General features: G+C 49.5%; 1 protein-coding gene across 2 annotated transcripts in view; it reads left to right on the top strand.

Moving 5' to 3' along the window:
• Positions 1-24,283, top strand: part of Slc45a4 (solute carrier family 45 member 4) — a 75,281-nt gene that overhangs the window by 1,396 nt on the left and 49,602 nt on the right. The gene's annotated exons all lie outside the window — the stretch shown is intronic.

Genomic DNA, 24,283 nt, shown 5'->3' with positions numbered 1-24,283 from the left:
CAGGTGGGAAGAGACCCCGACATAATGAAGAAATCAAGTGCTTTGGGGGAGAGATTGGGGGAAGTAGGTCATCTGAAAATCCTCCACTTTAGTATCGTGCATGCCGATTGTTTTTGTGACTGCTGCTGAAAAGAAGTTGTTCCTTTGAAAGGTTTGAAATGCATGTTAGGTATACACGGGGGTGATTTATTTGGGAGACATCCCTGCCTCAACCTCTGGGACTGTGGAGGGAGGCTGCCCAGGGCTAGCACCCAGTGCTGTGGAGGATTCACTGGCTTCCCTTGCAGAGATGCTGTGTGCTGCAGCTTTGCCCCTGTCGCATCGTGAAAGCAGATCAGAGATTGGACTGGGTGATCTCCAAGGTAGCTCGCTTTTAACACCCTCCAACTTTGCTTATTGGAGAGGAGGGAGTGGGGGAAGGGCTGAGGGAGCTATAAACCGGTCTTGCCCTTCTCCGTCTGCCCTGCAGAACTGCAGGGGAGGAGGGGGCTGTGATGCTGCAGCTCCTGGTCTCCTGTGCAGGAAAGGAGCATCAGAAGGTATTTGAGCTGGTGTTTAGGGGTGCTGAATTGATTTCATCTGTGTTACCCAGACGGCAGAAAGGAGGATTGGACAAGGGTGGTGGTAGGGTTTAGGATGCCTCGGTCGCCCAGTTCTCTGCCTTTTCACTGTCCTGAGGACCCTGGTGCCCCAGCCTTGGGTGGCCAGCAAGGGGTGGTTTGTGAGTGACAGCTTTGTGGCCTGGCATTGAATAAGAGCGATTGGTGATCATTGTAGGTGGCAGACAACCCCAAATTGCTAGTGCCCTCCTGGGGAACACCCCTGGCAGAACCGTGCCTGTAATTTGTGGAACCAGAATGTGCTAGAAGCTGTGTTCTTGTTAAGGGTGGGTGAAGATGCTGCTCCATGCTCGCCTCCTGTGGTTCCCCAGATTTTCTTTCTTTTTTTTTTTTAAATCATAATGTAATTATGTTGACAAGGGTGCACTTAGTGATATGCCATTAGGAGACTCGACTGCAGGCCAGGCGACATGAACGTTCATTGGTGTCCAGTGAGAAGGTTCAGTCGTGGGGACAACCTCATGCATGAAGAGCCATCGTGGGGGTGGAAGACCCCATAAGCCACAGTCTACAGAGGGCTCAGCTGAAGCACCTCCCCCACCAGCTCCCAGACAAGCTCCTCTTGTTTGCATTAGCGTAACTGCTCCACCAAAGTCAATGAACAAGGATCTTTTTAAATGGGAACTTTCAAAATGTGCCTCGGGTGCGCGCCGCGCCCCCCCACCCCCTTTACTATCAAGTTCTGAGCCCTGTGATACTCCTTTCAGAGAAACTTGAGGCCTCTTCCATGCTGGTGGAAAGGACAGCCCTGTTCCCAGCCTGAGGAACCTGGTCAGGCTCACGACAGGCACCTTTTATGTGAAGGCTGGAGTGTGCCTGGGGTTTGTTATTGTTTGTGTATATTTGGGATTTTTTTTTGTTTTAAAGACTGGGTCTCCTAGCTGAGACTAGCCTTGGACTCCTGATACTCCTGCCTCTACCTCCCAGGTGCCTCCTCCTGACAGGTGCTGGAATTACAGTTGTGTGCCGCCATGCCTGGCTCTATGAGGTAGTTTTAAGAGTAAAACACTGTAGTATTAGGAAGATCAATGCAGCATACATAGGGAGACCACTCTTTTTAATTTTTAAAATTTATTTTTTATTTTATGTGTGTGTGTGTCTTTGTGTGGGTATGTACATGAGAGTGCAGCTGCCTGCAGAGGCCAGAGGTGTTAGCCTCCCTTCCCCCTGGAGCTGGAGTTTCAGGTAGTTGTAAACCTGCTGACAAGGGTTTTGAGAACCAAGCTTGGGTCCTCTGGAAGAGCAATACATGGTCTTAACCATGGAGTCACCTTTCTAGCCCGAGGCCCTATTTAAAAAAAAAAAAATGAACTGGGAGACTCAGCAGCCATAGCCCACGTGTGTGTGTGTGTGTGTGTGTGTGTGTGTGTGTGTGTGTGTGTGTGTGTGTGTGTGTGTGTGTGTGTGTGTGTGTGTCAGCTTTCCTCTTGCTCCTTTTCAAGGGGCCACTTCTGTTCCCAGGTGGCTCCTTGAGAGCAGTGGCCAGCCTTGTGCCTTCCTTTGGAGGGTGTGGGTGCTAGTGCCTCAGAATGTCAGGCGGGTATTGTGAGATGGCCGAGTGTATCTTGCTGGACTGTTGAGAGCTGTGGGGAAGGACACAAAACCTGAGTCTGGAGAGAGGATAGTCCCAAGTTACCTGTAGCTCAGCTACTGCTTGGGTGTGGTTGTTATTTGTTTGTTTTTGTTTATAATTTTTTTTATGTGTATGAATGTTTTGTCTGCATGTATGTATGTGTACTACATGTGTGCCTGGTGTTACACAGAAGAGGATCTCCTGGGGCTGGAGTTACAGGGGGCTCTGAGTCACCATGTGAGTGCTGGGAATTGAACCCAGGTCCTCTGCAAGAGCAACAAGTGCTCTAACCACTGAGTCAGCTCGCCAGCCTTTTTTTTTTTTTTTTGAGACAGCATCTCAGCTAGCTCTTGCTTGTCTTGAATTCACTAATTCACTGTGTAGCCAAGGATAACCTTGAACTTCTGATCCTCTTCCCTCTACCCTACAACTGTCGGGATTCCCAGCATGAGCTGCCACACCTGGCTAGCACTCTCATTATCTTGTGCATCCTTATTTTGTGCTAAGTGTGGCCTCCAAGTACAGGGGTCTGAGGGTGCCAGGCTGCCCACAAGTAGAACCCAGAACCCTCATGTTCCCTGGCATGTGCTTTACTTTTTGTTTTGTTTTGGTTTGGTTTTTGGTTTTTTGAGACATGGTTTCTCTATGTAGCCCTGGCTGTCTTGGAACTCACTATGTAGACCAGGCTGGCCTCGAACTCACAGAGATCCTCCTGCCTCTGCCTCCCAAGTGCTGGGATTGAAGGAGTGTACCAACATTGCCCGGATGCTTTACCTGATTGATCCTTAAGCTTGGCTTCCTTGCCTCTTCAGGCCTGGGAGACGTTGTGCAGACTAGGCTTCCCTGTCTGTAGCTGAACCCCCACATCTGTGGAAGGATTTGCCCAGCTGGGTGGTTGGGTAGGTCAGGGCGCCAGCAAGGTGCCTTCTACGCCGGGATCCTGTATGGCCAATGGATCCTACATGGCCAACCCCTGGCTTGAGTTTTTGTGGTTTGTGTCTCTTGAACTACATGATTTGGTTAGCCACCACATCCCCGTTTCAAACAAGGGAAAATCTTGAGTAACAAAAGCCACACTTTGAACTAGAAGATGAAGAGGCATTGAGACATTGAGGTGGGCAAGCATTTGGTTCTGTGTAGTGGGCACTGTACTTTGTGTACAAGTCTTACTGCATAATTTTAAGCAGTCACTTAGATGTTGTAAGCCAAAGTATAATAAATAGCTCTCTGTTGCCAACAACTTAGTCATCATTTGAGGGAAGTGCAACCAGTCAACAGAGTATGATTTTTGGTTTGGAGTAAGGAGAGAGTATTTTTCCATCAATTTTTTGAGAACCAGGATTGAATTCTGGGCCTCCAGTGTAGTACTCACTCAACTCCACCACTGCACGACACCTACAGCTGTCCATCAGCTGTTTGTATGTGGTGTATATATACGTGTTCACGTGTGTGTGTGTGTGTGTGTGTGTGTGTGTGTGTGCGCGCGCGCGCAAAAGCCAGAAACTGACACTGGGTATCTTCCTCTACCCATCTCACATGACAAGTACCGTTTGATATCTGCTGAGCTATCTCATTGACCCTCCATCTATTAATTAATTAATTAATTAATTCATTCATTCATTTATTTTTGAGGGCAGGGTTTGGCATCTGTACTGGAAGTAAAATCACTTGTTAGCAGGTTAGCCCACACTTGTAATCCCAGTGCTCAAGAAGCTGAGGCAGAGAATGACCCAAAATTTGAGGTCAGCCTGGGCCACATAATGAATTCTAGGCTAGCCTCGGGTAAAGACCAACCCTTTTTCAAAACATCAGGGGGTAAAATAAGTATAAAGCCAGGCATGGTGGTACATACCTGTAATCCTAGCACTTAGGATGCTGAGGAGGGTCAAAGCTGGGCATAGGAAAGACTAATTGAATACCAGAAGAAACTCTTATCCGAAGTAGTGAGTTAAATTTCCTTAAGAGAGATGTTTTCCCATGTTTTTGCACAAGTGCTCCCATTCTATAGCTTTGAAAAACTATGGGCACATTCAAAAGTTTGGACACATCTAAATCTTTTTGTCCCAATTTTTTTTTTGTTGTTTGTTTTATTTTTTCAAGACAGGGTTTCTCTGTGAAGCCCTGGTTGTCCTGGAACTCAACTCTGTAGACCAGGCTGGCCTTGAACCCACAGAGATCCACCTGCCTCTGCCTCCCGAGTGCTGGGATTAAAGGAGTGCACCAGCTCCGTCTAGCTCCAATTTTGCATAGCTTTAAAAGATGTCATTTGCAGTGTATTGCAGGCATTTGAAAGTAAAATCCAATGTCATGCACTTTGGTGATATCATTCCTACCATCAGTGTCCCTTAAAAAGAACAAGAACAAATTGTTCTTAATAGTGTGAAAGTCACACCCCCACTGATGGCGGTGATCCATTTCCCCGTGTGAAATTATTTGAATGTAACTTACCTTTATATTGGAAAGTCTTTTTATTGGTAGTTACTTTTGTTCTTTCCTTGACAGAAGTACATGGAAATTGCAATGCAGAACACTTCTGTGATCTTTAAGCTGTGTCCAGAGAAGTTGTTTGACTTTGTAATTATTGTCTGCAGACTTGGTCACAGAACCACAACTCATCCTCAGGCCTAGTGAGAGGTTATGGAATGTCTTGGAAAACCATGGAATTAGGTCTCAGAGTGGAGTGGCTTAGTGGTGGACCTTTAAGGTGCCTGTCTCAGGGAAAGGACTTACTGAACTGTCTCTGGGACTTCTGCTGCTGGAACATTCTGTGAGAACAGTCATCATCGTCCTCTTCTTCTCCTCCTCCTCCTCCTCCTCTTTTTTTTTAAGACAGGTACATTACATCAAGCTGGCCTGGAACTTGCAGCAATCCTCCTGCCTAGCCTCCAAGTGCTGTAGTGTAAGCATGAGCCATTACACGGTCTGACAGCCTTCTTTTTGTCTAGGTGTGGAAGGAACACGAAGGTGACCTTGTGTCTAGGGATGGCCTGCCGGGGACTTCTCAGGCAGTTAGTTTTAGGAGATAGTTTGTAGAGACTGTACCTGGGGACCCTGAGGATATTCTTGCCAGGTACCCCACACTTTGACATGCCTCCTTTGTAGATGCACAGTACTGCGTATCTGAGGAACAAAGAAAGGCCTTGTTTCATCGAGCCTGTCACTAGAGATAGTCTGTCTTGCACCTCCGTATTGTGTTGCATGCTTTCTAAGTGCTCGGTGTTAAGTGGCGGAAAGATGGAGAATTTCATAGGCCATTCGTGGTTCACTTAGGGGTTTGCATTTTTATTTGGTTTGGTTAAAATGTAAGCCTGTAACATTAATTTGAGTTAAAATTTAATTTGCCAGAAAAAGGCAGCAGTAGGAAGACCAAGGTGGTTGAGCCTGGGGCTCCTTGGACTCTTGCTTGGTAATCCAGTGTTCCCATTTGCTCTTCCTCCTTCTAGGCTCTAGGCCAGTTCCTGCTGGTCCATTGGTGGGCTAGGGACGATGATGAAGAGGACCTGAACTAGGAGACTAGGGTGTTGGAAAATTGGGCCTCTTCCAAAGAACCTAGGATGGGCTGGTGTGGAGCACTTGACGGTCCCCAGATGCTGCTAAGGCATGTAAATGTGCTGGGTTGTTGGGATGTTTAGTAATTCAACAAATGCTCTAGCCTCATGCTCAGAACAGAGCAATGGCTGGAGAGCAGTAAAATCAGACATGGGATAGTTTTGTGACTAGAGGGCCCTGTGTGCCTGGCAGTGGGCAGGTTATTTTGTTGCTGTAGAGATCCATAGCATGGCCCAGCCTGGCTTTCTACCTATCTCTGGCCTCACTGCTGGTGTGGGTAAGAGCACATGAGAGCTGGGTGTGGAGGCTCACATCTATAATTCTACCATTGGGAGTTTGAGATCAGCCTGAGCTACAGAGCAAGACTTGAAACCCAGGGCAGCCAAAGTGTCAGTGGAGAGTGCTTGAGCAAGGGCATGACAGCATAGGGATGGGACCCTGTCCCCTGTTCCTGGGGGAAGAGGAGACAACTGAAATCAAAGAATGAGGTTGGCAGAGATGGTGAGAGACCCCAGAATATACAGTCTCATTGGTCTGTCTCCAGCACAGCTGCTGTTTTTCAGTTCCCTTGGTATTTCAGGCATCAGGATGGAGGGCAGGGTCTCCTGACTTGGAGAATCTACGTGTGCCGAAGGAAAACAGGTACAGGAAGGCATAGAGGCTCTCTTGCCTTAGAAATAACTGCACTCCCCTGGGCTTCCCTCCAGCATGCAAATCTCCTCCCAGTCAGGCAAGTGACAGGAATACTGGAATGACCATTAGTGGTTTTCCATATCGCTTATGTAAAACTGTTTGCATTCAAGCTTGGAATAGGGAAGCCCTCCCCTGCTGAGGCTCTGTATACCTCTGTGCAGTACTCCCCTCTGCTGGATGGAGTCAGGTCAAGGAGTGGGCCAGCTTTTTCTGCCACTGCTCAGCACCATTTGAAGGCAGCTCTGACTTGGAGGAGAGCTTGAACAGAGAGGTCGCATTGTAGGTCAAACTGTCCTGTCTCCACCATACAGTCTGTGTAGCCTGTAATTGGCAGGGGTGTGTATGTGTTGGGGAGGACGTGTGGGATGGGGCCCAACAGTTGTGTCCTTAAGGCAGAGTGCAGGGAATTGCAAAGCTATTGAAAACATTTCCACTCTTGTTGAATGAGTCATATATAGCTAAAGTGATCTTAATTCTGAAGAGAGTGGGGAGGGGCCTGCACCTTTTACTCTTTAGTGGGAGCTTGGCAGAGCCCAGCTTGTCCTGGGAGGGAGTAGGGAGTGGCCAGTCTTGGCTTTGTGGCCTTGGCCCAGAAACCACCACTGCTCACAGCCTCAGCCTCTGTGTGATAACCGTGAGCCCAAGGGGTATTTGTTCCTGTGGAGTAGACACTTGAAGAGTAGGAGTGACAGCCACTAACACAAAGAGCACTGAGCCCTCTGATAGAACCAGAGTGTGAAAGTGAATGGCCTGCCCAGAGCCCCAGCGCGGGTGGCCAAGCAGGCTGCATGGCTCATGGTCTCAGGTCGATCACTAACTTAAAATGCTGTTTGTTTTCTGCCCAGGGAAATGTGGAAGTGCCATTCTTCCTTGGGTTCCAGCTCAAGGCCCTTCTGCTGTGCTGCCCATGCCAAGAGAGTGCCTGCTGCTGGCGGAGGCTCATCTTGGCTGCTGGCTGCTCAGCTGCTGGTCCTAGACTCCTGTAGTAGGAGTGTGGCAGGAAGGGTCCCTGGGGGCGGGGAGGGTACTCATTGGCTCAGGCCTTGTGCTGTCTCACCTGGTTCCCTAAGGCTGTGAGGCCGCGCAGCTACCCCCTGCTGTAATGCCCTAGTACATGGCTAGTGGCATGGTGAGCCTGCCCTGGTGCTCAGTTCTGCCCCTGTCTCATCATTCCCATCCTGCCAGCTAGCCTGTGAGCTAGGCCAGGGCTGGTTCCGAGATCTGTTCCACCCTGATGATCCTTCTATGTGGCCAGACTTCTGGGCATGGTGAGCAGACAGGCATGGGAACATTGAGCGACTTCGACCTCTGACCTGGGCCAGTTTTGGAAGATGTCCAGCCAGGTAGTTCCTGATCTGATCAGAAGATTGTTTTTGAAATTTGTTATTGGAAATTCAATCACCTAGAAAAGTGAATAACACAGTGAGATAGTGTCGTCTCAGCTTGTTACCCACACTACAGCTATCTGTATGTTTCTAGTCTGAACCGTTTTTTTTTTTGTTGTTGTTGTTATTGTTTTGTTTTGTCTTATCTGGACATGTCTTGTTATGTAGCCGAGGCTGGCCTGGAACTCATCCTCTTTCTGCCTCAGTCTCCTAAGCTCTGGGACTGTTGGGATTCAGCCATGTGCCACCATGCCCTAAAAGGTTCGGCGGTTTTCGTTCTTGAGATGGAACCTAGGACCTCACATGCTAGGCGAACACCCAACCACTGAGCCACATTGCCAGCCCTGTGCTTCTAATTAAAAATTTTTTGTTTTTGACCAGGCAGTGGTGGCACATGCCTTTAATTGCAGCACTTGGGAGGCAGAGTCAGGCAGATCTCTGTGAGTTCGAGGTCAGCCTGGTCTACAGAGCGAGATCCAGGATAGGCACCAAAGCTACACAGAGAAACACTGTCTCAAAAACTAAAAAGAAAAAAAAAATTGTTTTTGTTCTGAGACTGGGCCTCATGTAGCTGAGGCTGACAGTCAACTTACTATACAGCTGAGACTGGCCTTTGAACTCCTGATCCTCCTGCCTCTACTTCCCAAGTACTGAGATTATAGGCATATGGCCACCATACCTGGCTTGTTTTTCCAGTTTTGAGTGTCATTTCCTCCTGATACTCTATGTGTGTGAAAGATACTGGAACGAGGCGATGCTTAAACCAGTTGAGTGCAGAGTGAAATCAGAGCAGGTTTTTGAAGGAGCAGACTGGCCTGTGGCCGTGTCACCAATAATTGCAGGAGATGCGGAGGAGAAACAAGCTCTGTCCGCAGGTCTCCAGGGTGGGAGCAGCTGTGGGTGCAGACGGTGGCATTGTCACCCGTTATCAGTGCTCACTGACAGTTTGTGCCATCTCTGCGGCCAGGGAAACTGTGTCCTGATAAGTCTGCTGGGAGTGATGCTGGTTTGTGGTGTCAGGCCCAGATAGGGTTTTTACATGGGTCTGTGGGAGACTGGAAGACATCAGTACAGACAATGGCTTCTCCCTATAAAATGGCACTTGAAAACAATCATAAACAGAGGCTATGGGCTTCCCCATGCTCTGCCCAGGTCCTGGCCCACCCAGGGGTTTGTTGGTGCCCACACAGTTCTGCTTTAGGAGTCTTAGGCCTGTCTTCCTACAGAGCTTTTCTGGGAGCAGACAGGGAGTTCCTCTGCCTATCTGTAGCCCTATTTGCCTGGTGTCCTAGTGCATTGGATCTTAGTGGCTCCAGGGAAGGCAGTTGTGATGCTAATACTTGTAGAACACTGGAAGAGTCCTGGCCCCAAGTTCCCCCTTGGGGACTGAATGTGTTTGGTATGCTGAATTCAGTGAGACACCAGGATCTTAGCAATACTGTAGGCTGGGGCCTTAAAAACAGCAACTTACTTCCCATGGGCTTGGAGGTTGGAGATGCAAGAGCAGGATGCTCTCAGACTGTCTGCTGAGGGAAGGGACAGTTGGTACTTCAAAGAGATGCCTTGTGGCTGTAGCATCATGGTAAAAATGGGGCAAGGCCTTAACCTAACTTTTCCATGAAGATGAGAATTTCACTCAGGTCTCTACTCTGTTGACCTCATCACCACTCAATCCCCACTACCTTAGAGGTGGGGTTCCTGCATGTGATTAGAGGGTACATGCTTTCTAACCATAGCACTCTCCTTTGGTTAGTTGTGGGTGACCTTAATCACCATAGAACCTGGTTGGCACAGCACGTAGTTAGCATACCTTGAAATTGCCCCTGTCTTGCTGTTGGATCCAGTTCCAGCCGGCCTGCCTGTGTGCACTGACTGCCTGAAGTGCTACATGTACTTTGAATCACCCATGTTGCATGGAGGCAGTGATAGTTCTTACCTGGGCATCTAGCTCCTGACTGTCTGTACTAGAGTGTGCTGAGCACAGTGTGAGATGAAGTAAGAAGTGACCTTGGCCATGTAGGATATACAGAGTAAGAACTCAGGGTTCTGGAGCCAGGGGTGCTGTGTTATCTGTTCCGGGGGCCAGGCCACCTTTGGGCTGCATCTGAGCAGCAGTTGCCATTTCAGAAGGTGGAGCTGGTAGGACCTCTGCTTGCTTCCAGTTGTTTTCATAGGCAATGGGAAAGGCAGGGCCTGGTCCTCAGCTTTCTGGGAAGGGGGTGGGCAAGCCTGGGTGGTGGCCTAGTCAGTCCTGCCAAAAGGAACATCTCCCCCTGCCTCATAACCAGGAGACCAGACTGGATCCCAGGCAGGAGTGTAGGGCCCTTGACCTTGGAAAGCCATCTTCTGTGGCATTTAGCACTGAGAGTTTGTTTCTGTCACCCATGGGTTTGTTTTTATCCACCTCATCTTAGAAACAACCCATTGGAAACAGTGGTGGTGTGTCTGGGGTCACCTGTCCTAGGACTTGCAGCCTCTGGGCAGCTTGCCTGACCACCAGGGCCTACCAGGCAGCTCAGGAGACAGGTAAACCTTTCTGGATACCTCTGGGTGCCATGGTGCAGTTCCATTGTGTCTTGGGCCCTGCCACATGGTAGCAGGTGTAAGGACTATGGATAGGGTGTCTTTGGGTCACCTGCCAAGCGCTTGAAGTTTTGTGGCACTGTCTCAGCGTAAAGGAAGCTGTGAGGAACTGTGTCCATGTCTAAAACAAGTCTTCCTCCTCCTTCCTGGTGGACCAGGTTCTGCCTTGGTCACCTAAAGGGAGAGCGGTGATCCTGGATATTCTGGTCTGTGCCTGGGGCTGGAGGTCTGTAGCAGCAGGACTTGATGCCTTCCTCCCAAGCTGTGGGGCTCTGGTCTGGGGGCTCGCACCTGTAAAACAGGCATGATAAAGCTGGGGAAACCCAGATGTCCCGCAGCCACTCAGGGTGAACCTTCCTACTCTACAATCCTGCTTGCCTTCTGCAGTTCCTTCTTGCCCCACACCCCAGCCTTTTGCACCCCAGCCTTTGTGCCCCCCGTTGCCCATGCTCTTTCTGCCTTCTCCAGACTGTCCAGTGCCTTGTTTGCCAAAGTAGAACAGACTGCTAAGCCTTGCTGCTCTTTGGGATTTTGTTTGTTTGTTTTCATTGGATTTTGTGTGTGTGTGTGGGGAGGGCTCTATAACACAGCCTTGTCTAGACTATATAGCCTAGGCTGACCTCAAGCTCCTGTTTTCAAGAATAACTTTTTTCCTTTATTTTTTTATCTCTCAGTAGTACTGGGTTTGAGACTGGGTGCTAGACAAGTTCTAGCACTAACAAACACTAAGCCTGCCTCTAGCTTGACCTCAAATTCCTGCTTCTGCCTTCTGTGCTGGGAATACAGCTGTGAGCCTCCTGCAGAGTTTTATTTTGTTTTTGTTTTTTAATCGATAATGGCTCTGGAGCCCTGTGGAGACTTAGTGTGTGCACAGGCACCTGAGGCTGTGTACATGCAAGGGGACTGTTGAAAGGCAGATCCTGGTGTTGTCAGGGAGTGTGGGACCCTTGTGAGTAGAGCGAGGGAAAGAGTAGAGTTAATTGTAGGACTCTGCAAAGAGGGCAGGGTGAGAGAGCAGCCTGCAGGGGAGCTTCTACCCTAGGCCTTGGAGCATAGGATGAAAGAACAGAATCAGAACCGTGGGGCCGGGGGGACTGGTAAGGGTTGGACCTTCAACAGAGGGATGCAGCCAACTAATGGTGACCCTCACTGATCTGAAAGAGTGCTTGGCCATTCTCCCTTGGAGTTGCTTGACATGGCCCTTGTGTGGTGAGAGCCCCTGGCTGTGAGTTCATGAGTGCTTAGGGTCTTGGGGAGAAGCAGGGGGAGGGATCTAACTTGGCCAATGTAGCTGAGAAGGCAGGACTCAGAAGGGTGTGGTGGGTCTAGTTGCAGCTGTGACCTCCCTGGGGATGTTTTTTATGAGTGTGCTGTGCGAGCCATCCCAGGGATAGTCATTGTCGGCCCTGGTTTCTGTCAGCTGCATGCTAGGGTGGCCTCACAGCTCCCTGCATACCTAGCAGGCAGGTGCAGGGGCTCCAAGAGCCAAGCATGGCATAGATTGTAAGCTTAGTTTCTGGAACCAGCAGGAAGGGGGTGTGCTAGGCAGCTTGCTTAAGCTGAAGGGGGAGGGGACTGGACGGTTTATCTGGGTATGGGAATGTGTTGATTATGAAATGTGAAACCAGGGTTTTGCTGAGTCTGTTGCTAGCTCTGCCTTTCCTCCAGAGGGCCAGGCCTGGGTTGCTTCTCAAAATGGGGAGCTAAGGCCATGCCCAGAAGGCCCCAAACAAGCAGGCTCACCTTCTCTCACTAGGCAGAACACTCAGCCTGACTGCAGACACTAGCGCCTCTGTGCCTCCCTCGCTTGGTTTGACTGGACAGAGTGACAGTTTTACTTCAAGGTGTTTATACTTGTGTCTGCCCCTCAGGATTGCTTCTAGAAAACACAGTTTGACCCATGTTCTCGTATACCACCAAGTGTATTTTCTGAGCTCTGGAAGGGTCTCAGCCTGGTGACCTGGCCTGCTTCTTAGAGTTCCTGAAACTGAAAAGCTATCTTTTTTTCCTGGAGAAGGAGGAGGGCAGGGCAGGTCTTAATATATTGCTTTTTCCCTGCCTCCCTTCCTCCTTTTTTTGAGACAGGCTCTCACTGTGTAACCGTGGCTGTCCTGGAACTCACTGTTTAGGCCATGCTGGCCTTGAATTCAGCGTCTGCCTCCCTCTGCCTCCTGAGTGATGGAATTAAAGGTGTGCACCACCACGGCTGGACTGTGTTGCCCTTTTCCCTGACTGTTCTTAGATTTGTATTCAGGTACCCTCCTACCTCAACCTGGGGAGAGGCTGGGGCCACAGGCGGGGGCCACTGCACCTGATTCTCTGTTTTCCTTTTTGTTTGTGCTAGAGACAGACTCCAAGGCCTCATCCGTACCAGGCAAGAGCTCTGCCTTTGAGTTGCTTCTCCAGCCCCTCTGTTTTTCTTTCTCTTTGGTACAAACCTAAATTGCTCAACTAAATACTACTAAAGGCAGTTAACAGAGGGAGGATAGATTTTAAAAAGTCCAAAAGGATGATGTCATAACCACAGCCCAGCAGAAAGTCCTTTAACCAGTTTTGAGGCCATGTGGCTTGTCCTCAGCACCCTGTCTCCCGCCTGGGGCATCTTTCTTTTCCTGTCACAAGTATTTCTTTTGGGATCTAGTGAGAGCTGTGCCTTTTTCTTACAACACAAATTGACACGGTTTTGTGTACATTCTAGTGGGTGCTAATGTGTTTCCTAATGCCCACCTAGGGAGGCCCCAGTTTGCCCTGTCTCTGCATAGGGTAGACTGCTAGGCAGTCTCTGGGCTCTGGGAACCCGGAGGTCTGGTCGTCAGAGCTGGGGGAACTTGTGAACTGGGTGGCTGACTGTGTGCTAGCATTCCTCTGCTCTGTCTCCATTAGAGATCAAGCCCGAGAGGGTTGCCCTTACAGCTTTTGTGTCTGTCATCATCACATTGACAGAATTAATGACTGTGGCCTTGGAACTCTGTCCATGCCAGGTACTCACCTCTCTGCAAACCTGTGGAATTGGACACCATGCAAAGTGACTGTTGGCTGCTGTTGTAACAACCTCTTTGTGGGAATATTTAGGGAAGTTAAAATTAGCAGTGAGCACCACAGAAAGTCAAGGCTACCTAAAAGAACCAACAGTGTCACATTGGAAAATGTGCCTGAGATAAGACTTGGCGGTGAAGGAGCGGAAAGTGAAGTTTTCTTTCTTTCTTTCGTTAGAAGATTTATTTATTTGTTTGTTTGTTTATTTAATGAATGTGAGTGCTCTGTTTTCATATAAACCAGAAGAGGGCATCAGATCCCATTACAGATGGTTGTGAGCCACCATGTGGTTGCTGGGAATTGAACTCGAGTCCTCTGGAAGAGCAGCTAGTGCTCTTAACTGCTGAGACATCTCTCCAACCCTTGGAAAGTGGAATTTTGAACTCTGGGCAGAGAAGGTAGGAGAATGGCCAGAAACTTGCAGCTTGTGGGACCCGACCTTATTGCCAGGACCACAGAGTCCTGGAGAGGAGCCCTGGTAGACCTGCATCTGCATGCCTGCCTAACCCCACAGCCAGATAGGCAGCAAAACTGCAGCCAGCCCTTGATCCCCAAGTCCCTTAGGGCAAGTGGCATAGTGTTCGGCTGTAGCCTGCATGGTTCTCCTTTACCTGTCATGTCATCTCTAGATGCCTTCAACCCCACTGTAGTGTAAGCGCTGTCTGTGTAAACGGCCCCTGTAGTGTGCCGTTCAGGAACTGTGGCAAGAAAAAGGTCTGTCCTCAGCCCACATGAAATTCTGTGAGTATTTTGTACCTACAGTTGGTTAGGTCTGCAGATGTAGAAGTCAGGGATATATGGACAGCAGAGATAAGGACTGTGTGAATGAATGTATCTATATGACAAATGTATTCCTTTGTATCTGGTCTGATATCCTATTGTAAAAGGCAGTTTATGTATTGCATTGATGTGTTCTGATCTATCACTGTTATAATGCAAATGTATAAATTGCGTGTACTATGTGTTGTATATTGAAGTAGGTATATCATATTAGGTGGTATATTTGTGTAATATACTTTTACTTTCTCTTTTTATAAAGCTCTTGGGGACACCTGGTTGTCAGGGTCCCAGTTCTGCAGTAGCTCATTTTTTATTTCAGTAAGAGCTGCAGATGCTGGAGGACCATTGTGGGGTCTGAGCCTGTCCTGTCAGGAGCCCCTGAGTCCTAGCCTGCTATCTAAGGTGGTATTTGCCTTGTGACCACAGGGGTGGTGGGGACGGAGTGCTGCTGCTTTGCCTTGTGCATATATCTCTGACTGGGCTGGAGGACTGGAGTTGTCCGCTCTCTCCAGCATTGCTCATTGGCTTCCCTTGAGAACCCCTTTGTAGAGGCTGCAGCCATAGGGACCTCCAGAGTCTCTGGCATGTGGCCACTTAGTTCCTCTTATGATAGGCAACCTACTCCCGTTCAGTGTGGCTTCTACAGTTGTAGCGTCTGGCTTCCTGACAGGTGGGCCCAGGAGAACTCTGCTCACCCCATTTATAAAGGTCACCTCGGCCATCACTCTGTCCCTGACAAGCTGTAGCATTCAGCTCTTGTTTCCATGAAGAACCGTGATTTAGATAGTCTCACTTCTTACTTGTGGCTTAGGGGCTTTGGTCATCCTACAGTTTTCTTCTTTTCAAGATAGTCTCTTGCTATGTAACCTAGGCTCATCTTGAACTCATAATCCTGCCTCAGCCTCCTGGGTGCTGGGATTATGGATGTGTTACAATGCCTGGCCATCCTTTCTTCTGTGACAGGATAAAAGTCTAGCACTTGTGACCACCTAGTGCCTGCCAGCAGCCCTCTGTCCTTTTCCTACCTTTCTCAGAAGTGTATGGGGCTTGCCCTTCCCCCCTCATCTCCTCCAACCATTATTGCTCTGGCCTCTGTGCACAAGGCTCCCGGGAGCCATTTTCTTGGGGGGTTATCTGTGTACTTAGGCTCTAAGCCACAGTTTGCTAAGCTTATACCCTGTTCCTGTGGACCACATGCCCACACTTTCTGTCTTTCCTCCTGGGATGATGGGACATTCCTAACCCTCTCTCTGCATGGACAAGGACTAGCGCCTATGGCTCACCAGTCAGATCTCACTGCAGCTTACACATCAACTTAGTATCCTGTGTATCTATCTGGTCCAGCTCCCTATTGGCTTTACATGGAACAGCATACCCACAGAACACTGCCACCCCCCCCCCCCCCCGCCACCTGGCAGTGGTACCATAGTAGCTGGCTGGGTGCCTTAAGAGCAGAACAAACTGTCCAGCCCCTGCCATGTCCCCAAAACAACAGGTAGAGGACTGGGGCTGGGTATCAATTTTGGACCCGAAGCAGCACTGTGTGTAGACTCTGTAGGAGAGATAGCTGTATATGGACCTGCTGGGCCACCTGATGGGTGAGTAGGGTGGATAAGGGCTCCCCTCATAGCTTTGTTGCACCCCCTAAAAGTGAACCTCTCAGGAGAAGCTGCTGTTGCTTGCGACAGTCCATTTTTGTATTGACAGGGCCATCCCAGTTTGTCTTTGTCTTGCCTTAGCTCAGAGTGCTGGTGTCCTCTATTCCCAGTTTGGTTTTCATGTGGGCTAGTTCATCTTTCTTTTTTCCTCTGTGTTTTGGAAGTTTCATGTGCAGACTGAAGAGCTTTCTCTGCTTTGAGATTGTACCCACTCCCTCCTGCTTGGGGAGTACTTTAATAGATTCCTTGGTTTGCCCTAAGTCTCTGTGTTGGGAAGAGAGTGTACATGGTGCAGGTGACTGCCCAGCTGTGTAGGTCACCTGCCCTGAGTCAGGTTCTCTGTCTGTCTTGACTCCCTATGAATGCTTGGGTGTGTTTGGGTATCTTCCCACACTTCCCATCTCACGTCACCCTTTCCTTCTCACACACTGTCCCAGACTCACTTGTCCAACTGACAACAGGAAGAGGGGAGAACCATTTTGGCCTTGCTCCTGGAGAATGCAGCCAGTCAGACCTCGTCAGCTAGGCCTCACTATCCATTCCCTCTTCCCTCTTCTGGGTGCCTGAGGCCTTGAAGGTTTTCCTCCCTAGGCCCTAGACTGGTTGTGATGCACACTAGGACCCATCAGTGAACACCTCAGCCCGCCCTCCTTTCTCTAGGGAAGTTGGGGTCTCTGGAGATGCTGCAGACAGGACAGAAGTCGAGGGAGGAAGGGCTCTGACGCCAGGCTGTAGGTTTCTGCTCTTGCCTTTCCTGCTTCAGTTTCTTCTCTGTAAAATGAGACTAATGCTAGCGTTCCCCACATGGGATTGCTGTGAGGTTAGTAGCTAGTGTAGATGGAGTTTTAGAAATTGGCTCATAGGAAGTACCCTGTGAGTTTCAGCTACGATTGCTGCACACCCACATGAAGCAGTTGAGTAGGCAGCGTCTGCGGGGATACGAAGATGAACCCAAACACACAGGCTCTGCAGTTCCCATGAGGACAAGTATGAGTCCCGAGGATGCAAGGGCTTTTTGCTTCTGTGGAGTTGTTGATATGTGGTAGGGCAGAGCTGAGTATTGTGACCTGTGAGGATCCCAGCCACCTCTTACAGGTCAGGCTCCTTTGGCCTGGACAGGGCTAGATGGATGATTGGGAGGTAGTGAGCCCTGGGTATCTGTGGCTCATGTTAGGGCACAGGGTCCCTCCTGTGTGGAGCTCAATCCAGGTGTCACGATGCTGGTAGGTGGCTCCCAGTGGAGGGAGCAGCTTGCCTGGAAGGTGATTGAAATAGCAAGGCCTGAAAGGAGCCCATATATGGGTGAGTGGACTGACCTTCAATTAATCCTCCTTCATCTCCCCAGTGCTGGGATTAGCAAGCCCAGCTTACATTAATTTTTATAGTCTTTATAGCCTCTTTTAAAGAAAAATTTTACTTATTTATTTGTGTGTGTGTGTGTGTGTGTGTGTGTGTAGTTACAGAAGGTTGTGAGCCACCGTATGGGTGCTGGGAACTAATCCAGCTCCTGCACAAGTACAACCAGTGCTCTTAATCACTGAGCTACCTCTCCAGAACACAGTCCCGTTCCTGTCCCATCCCCATCTCCCGTCTCCCCCTCCCCCTTTTCCGCTTTGAGGTAGTCTTGTGATATAACCCAGGATGTCACTATTCAATAGCCCAATCTGACTTCCTTTCAATGCATTCCTCCTGCTTCAGCCTAAGTGTCAGAATCATAGCATTGGCCAAGACACCTGCTTCTTTTCCATTTATTTATTTTTGGATTTATTAGCTACCCGAAAGAATATAGTCTTTTTTACAAACACCCAAATAATTTTCATATATGTTGTAGTTGACTATCCATACTGGCAGCTCAGCTTACTGGGTCAGTAGTCTAGTGCCCAGCTCTAGGAACCCCTCTAGGAGTCCTCTGAAGGCTTGATGCCTGTGGCTCAGCTGACTTGGGGAGGGGGAGGGGTGGGGGTAGAGTGAGATCTGATCTGCTTTAGCTGGTGACTTTCAGGCCCTTGTGAACTCACCTATCAGCAGGCTGGGCAGCAGAGCGTTGGGCTGGGAATCAGCATCCCCAGAGAGGGTCTGGGGAGTTGCGGTCATGTGTTCTCCCTAAATCAGTCTTTTGAGGAAAGAGTGAGGTGTGCTGAGTTTACAGTGCGGGCCCTTCTCCAGGGCCTTGCCTCAGTGAGTGGCTCTTGCTCTTTTCTGGCACAATGTCCTGCTGTCTGAGGAGGTTGTATGGCATGCTGGAGACTGTGCTGGCCTGGGGCTCCTGTTCTGCTCAAGTTGTTGCTACATTTCTCAATAGTCAGTGATGGAATCTGATTGGGGCAGGGCAAACCATGGAGATGTGGGATGTTCCCAGTTGACACTGCACTGATCGTTTATTTGGTGGCTTTCATTGAGGTGTAGTGGGTTTGCACAGGATGGTAGGAGTTGATGTGAGGGAGGACCATGGCCGGGGACAGGCAGCTGACTCCAGCCATTCCCTTCCCCATGGATTCTGGCCTTTTGCAAGGACCAGGAATGGTCCTTGTTTCGGTGGCTTTTGAAAAATAAGGGTTACTTTGCTAGCACTTCATTTTCTAGATTGAAAGTAGTTTGAGTAAGCTGGGTATGATAGCACATACCTGTAATGTCAGTATTTGGGAAGCCAAGACTGGAGGATCCTGAATTCTGGGTCAGCCCAGGCTACTTAGCAAGACCCTGTCTCAAAAAAGAGAGTAGTTTCAGTAGAGGGTGTGTTTAAAAGAGGGGAGTGTGTGTTGTTTAAGATTTTAGTTTAATTTTTTAATTATGTGTATATATGAGTGTCTAAGCATGGTAATATCCATGTGAATGCTGTGCCTGTGGAGGCCAGGATAGGGCATCAGATCCCCTTGAGCTCGATTTACAAGTGGTTGTATGTTGGCTGATGTGGGTGCTGAGAACCAAACCTGGGTCTGCTGTAAGAGCAGCAACTGCTTTTAACTGCTGAACCTTCTGTCTAGGTCTACGTGTTGGTATTTTGAGACAGGGTCTTACTCTAACCTAGGTTGTCTTGGAACTCACCGTAGTCCATGTTGTTCTAGAACCTGTTGTGATCCAAGTGTTGGAACTATGTGTGCTGCCACAGCCCACAGAACAACTTTTAAAGGTTTCAGTAGCATGTAGGCTTATATGCTGACCACTTCCTGCCTTGATCTGCTTTAATCACTGCGCTTGAGACCACTTCTCATTGACTAAGGACGGGTTTGGAGCCCTGTTAGAGGTCCCTGTGCAGGATGCTGGCCTCTGATGCTGAGAGTGAAGACTTTTCAGAACACTCAACAAACTCTACTGTTTATTGATCTCTGTCCTTAATTCCAGCAGATAATGTGGGGAGAGAAGCTGTGAGCTCTGATCAACTTTCCTAAAGACTGTCTGTAGGTGGTAGCAGAGATGTGGGGACCTGGCTCAGTGGAGTTACAGTGAGCTCTTGACTGGAGCTAGGAATCACCTTTCATGTCTTTGTGACTCTCAGTACTGTCCACAGCTAGATCTCAGGTTGAAACTGATGGGACCTCCCCAGTCAGTGGTGGCTGACTCAAGCCGGCTGTGTGCTCAGCTAGAGAAGAGCCACTGGATGCCCTGTGCCTGTCCCTCACTCCTGCCCCTGCTGTTGATCTGTCCCAATTCCTGGAGCTAGTGTCTGGAATGGAAACTATGGGTTGGGAGCCCTCTCCCTGGCCTTGGGAATGTGGAGTCGCATCGTGAATCATTGGTGACGCTCATCATTTAGTCTCTTGAGGGTTTTCCCTGAGAAAAGATTGAAATTTAAAGCTTTAAATGTCCTGACTGAGGCGAGCAGACCCTAGGGGGTAGCTGCAGAGAGTGTTCTTTCTCCCTGGCCTGTTTAGCTGGGTTCCCTGCCTCAGGATTCCCATGCTATATGCGTTCCATTTTTCTTTGTATCTTTTGTTGGCCTGTCCTCCTGAGCACTGCTTATATAGTAGGTGTGTGTCCTGGAGAAGCAATGTGTAGTGGAGGCGGTGGGTTATGCCTCTCGTATGTAGGCCACACAGGCTTTACCACACTTTTATCACACAGGTTTTAGCACAGGCCTAAAGCACACACACATCTAGTGAGTGTGTACCTAGGAGTGCCCAGTAGACCTCTGGACATGTGGGATACACTTTGGCTTTAGGGCAAGGCTCATCTCTGCTGTTGGGTACCTGATCCACATATGGGCCCTTGGAGTGGCCTGTGTTGTTCTCATGAATGATTCCCTTGCCTACTGTTAAAGAGAGTTCACGGTGATAGCCCCATAGAAAAGGAGGGAGGAGTTCTATCACATCAGAAATTGGAGCATCCTTGAAAGGTCAGGGGAGGCCCAAGAGGGCCCTGTCCTTAGATGGCTGCTATCCCCTTTGGAGCAGGTGGACCCTGAGCTCTGCTGTCAGCCCCAGAGGCCATTCTGCACAGGCCCTTGCTAGCTCTGCCTCTGCATAGACCAGTAGGTCACTTAGTTGGGTGGCTGTGGCCAGCCCTGGGAACATGTAGGCTTTGTACATCACAGAGGACCTTGAGTGGACATTGCTAGGTGGTAGGCTTTACAGAACTCTGGAGACAGGAACACTGGGATGGGGAGGGTGTGAGAAGCTGCCTGTGCCTCAGCCCCTGCCTCCACGACTCAGGGACACTGGCTAACTGGTTATGGGATTAGGTTTTTATCCCCAGGCGAATTCTGCTCGCACCAAGTAAACAGCATAGAGTTACCTTGGGCCACTTGCCAAACTGGAAATATCTTGGATCTGGTGCTCTTTTTCTTTGGGTTGCTGTTGACTGTGGAAGATTTTGACCCTATTCCATTGCAGAGTAGGAAGAACAGCTTATTTTTCAGAACGGCAAATAAGGAAAAGAATGAAAGTATCTGAGTGTCTGTTTCCAGCCGTCTCCTGGGAAGAACACTTTTATAGACACCAGGCAGCTTTGCCAGCTGTGGCCAACTTTCCATGCGTAGAGAACTGAAGTGTGCCTCGAGGAGGCCAGGGCCGTCCTTGCCCCCAGAACCCTCGCCTGCCTCTCGTGTGTTCTGCCTGGGCCCTGTGCCATGGGGCAGGCCTTGGAACTCTTCGTTCTCCTGGCTTTCCTGCGGTTCGTTAGCGAGAATGTTGTGGTTAGAGGGAAGCATGGTGCTGAATGTGCCCTCTAAAGCCAGTGGACAGGCCGTCGTTTGGGGCCATGTTGAAGTGGTTTGCTCTGGAGAAGGTCTGTGTGAAAGTGTCCTGGCTCTGACCTGTTGAACCTTTCAGCAGCATCTACACAGGAACATGCTCAGATTGTCTGATCTGTCCTAGAACTCCTGTGAAAGATGGCATGGCCTGTCCTTCCATTTCCAGCTCTTTTCTGTGCCACCAGGCTGCCAGCTATCCCTGCAGGTGAAGCCCTCAGTGTCCCTGATGTGGACTACTGGGATCTCTGGAGAAGTTGAGACCCCCGAGAGTGCGGTGTCTCACACATCCTGGTTTGCTCTCTTGCCGTCCTGTCTTCCATGGCTGACGGCTGCTCTAGCAGCAGGCACTGGGTGGCAGGGTTGTGAACAGCAGCAGGGCCTAGGGAAGGTCTGTACACAGTGGGCAGAAGTGGGGCTTCTTAACTTAGCTTCAGATCAGAAACAGTCATCTAAAGTTTTGTGTTTCCAAATCAGAAACTTAGCCCTTTAGTAATAGCTCTGGGTAATTATCCTTGTGAAGCCAACGTATTGCCAGGTGTGGTGGCACGTGCCTGTAACTTCTGTGTTTGAGGTAGGGGCAGAAAGATCACCAAATGTGAGGCCGGCCTGGGGCTACACAGCAAGACCACATCCAGAAAAAAAGGAGAAAGAGATGCATGTTATTAGACTAACCAGATTCTCCGGAGCCATTCAGATGGGCTTGAAGGCCCCCTCTTGTTTTCCTCAGGGCTGTGTCTACAGATGCACACTATGTGTGGTAGGAAGGACTCTCTTCAGCTGCCATTTCATAAGTCAGCAGGAGCTTAGGTCAAGAGTCGGGCAAGTTGGCTACACTTGCTGTGGGTGTTGAGCTGTCACAGCAAGCCTGCCAATAGCCCACATGACTGGCACTGGGATGGTGGCCATGGGGTCGGTCAGTTTGCACAGCATAGGTAGGTTCCCACTTAAGGGCTATGGAGACTGAGGTCCACATCTGCCTGAGCCACAGTGTCCTGGGGATGTGTTTGGGATCCTGCGCCTCTCATGCACGTGTGTCCCACACTGACTCAGGAGCAGCTTAGATGCTTAGATGCCCAGGAACCTGCCTTGTCTCTGCAGGGGTTGGGGGTAGGGAGGTGAGGCCCGACTCTTGAGTCAGGAGAGCCTCGCTCAGCACATGGACTAGCTGAGTTTGCCTCGGGTCTGGCTGTTTGCTTCTCTCAGCTGACCTGCTAGCTGTGTATTAACCTCAGAGAGACCACACAGGTGAAATGGAAACGGAGATCTGGAGTCAGTTTGAGCATTGGTGGTAAAAATATGCTGTGGGGTTCATCTCCCACCTTCTGGCAGCATGGCATCTGGGGTCTCCAGAGCTGTCCACAGGGCAGAGCTGGCATACTCCAGTTGCTGCTGCCTCTGGTCATGAGACCACTTAAACACCTGTCAAGAAACTAAACTGAAGTCCAACTCAAGACCTGACTGTTCCCCTTTTATCCCCAAAGTATCTTAAAACCGCTCCCTTTATTAGCTTGTTTTCTACTCTCTGTTTGTTTTATTGTTGACTACTGAGCTTGCCCTGGAGACGGTTGCAGTGTACCCATAGGTGGTGAGCCCCCAGGACCTGCCACCTGCAGTGTGCTGAGGATTAACAGCGAGAGTCTGGAGCCAGAACAGAGAGATCAGAAGCAGAGCCCAGCCAGGCACCCAATGCCCTGCAACTACTGGGACTTCTTCTTCTTCTTCTTCTTTTTTTTTTTTTTTTTTTTTGTAAAACTGCTTCTTTGTCAGCTTTCACTTCTTGTGTGGGCAGGGCACAAGCTAATATTTATCCTGCAAAAAAATCTTAAAAATGCTGGCGTGGGGAGCATTTTATGGAGGATTTTATTAATCGTTGAAAGGGAGTTACTGCCTTGAGAAACTGAGGCGATTGTGCTTAATTCAACTTTTGATTCAACAGTTTTGTTAACAGATGAAATTGTTTTGGTCTTTCTTGTAAAGGCTTCTTTTTCATGTGAGTTATAGTCTGTTGTGGGCAAACTTTGGCTATATGCTCAGGACCCAGGACTGGACTTAGACCTGCATGTATGTCTGTGTGAAGGTGTTGGATCCCCTGAAACTGGAGTTACAGAGAGTTGTGAGCTGCCATGTGGATGCTGGGAATTGAACCCAGGTCCTTTGGAAGAGCAGCCAGTGCTCTTCACTACAGAGCTGTCTCTTCAGCCCCCAGGCATGCTCCTTTATAATTGACAGGCTTTTCAGAAACGCAGGCTTTTATACCTGCAACTTTATATGAGTTGTCACTTTAAAACCTGGGAGGACCTTCCCACTGTGAGTGTGGTGTAGGTGACCGTGGAGCTCTGAAGAATGGGTGTTGGTTTTGAACTCCTTAAAAATGAAACTCTATGATGTTATTTTGCAGTAAAGCTAGCCACAGCTGGATTTCCTCTAGAGCCTGCCCTTCACATGGCAGTGCCCTTGACTTTCCAAGTGGGTGGATGTGAGGCCAGGAAATGCTCCTGGTGAAGCAGGAGGAGCCAGGGGCTTGCCATCTGCCGGACTTCCACCTTCAGCAGCTCCTACTTTCTCTAGGCCTATTCAGAACAGGAGAATGAGTTGGGATGGGTATGGGGTTCCAGTGTCCCACATCCCGGGGGCTGATGTGGTCTGAAAGATGGGGTCCGTTCCCAAGAGCAGTGAGGGGGTGCCAATGATAGTACACGGGGAACAGCTGGAGTAAGGAAGTCTACAGTGAAGCCCAGAGGCCAGGGAGCTAAGGTGAAGATCTTAGGACAGTGGTGGCTGTCCTGGAGGCTGGAGCCTCTCCCCCACCTCCCTCCCAGTCTCTCTAATGCTTGGCATTGGGGTGTGCCAGGTTCTAGGCTGAGTTCTGTTAGTGGACTCTCCTGGCCTTTGTGGGTGGCTCTCTAGCCCATTAAGACCTTGTTAAGGCCCTAGGACTTCCTCTTTGTTCAGCTGAGTCAATTTTCTTGTAAGCCTGTAGTTCCTCTCCTTTCTCCTGGGCTGTGGCCAGTCCTCTGAGCTGCTTTTTTTATAACTGTAGGCAGTACACACAGCTGGCCACTGTCGATGCCCAAGGCATTAGCCTATGTGTAGAACTGTTGGGTTGAATTATGTGGAGTCCAGTAAAGGGAGAGGACTGCCCTCTCACTAGCATGACTACCCCCTTGCTATCTAGATGTTGCAACTCTACCCAGCTGTTTGGCATAGCACCTGTTGCC

This window comes from Peromyscus californicus, unplaced genomic scaffold, assembly GCF_007827085.1.
Source record: "Peromyscus californicus insignis strain IS unplaced genomic scaffold, ASM782708v3 Scaffold_20__1_contigs__length_68692818, whole genome shotgun sequence".
In the NCBI taxonomy this organism is placed as follows: Eukaryota; Metazoa; Chordata; class Mammalia; order Rodentia; family Cricetidae; genus Peromyscus; species Peromyscus californicus.
Note: the sequence above shows the minus strand (reverse complement) of the source record. Positions and strands in the feature narration are given on the sequence as shown.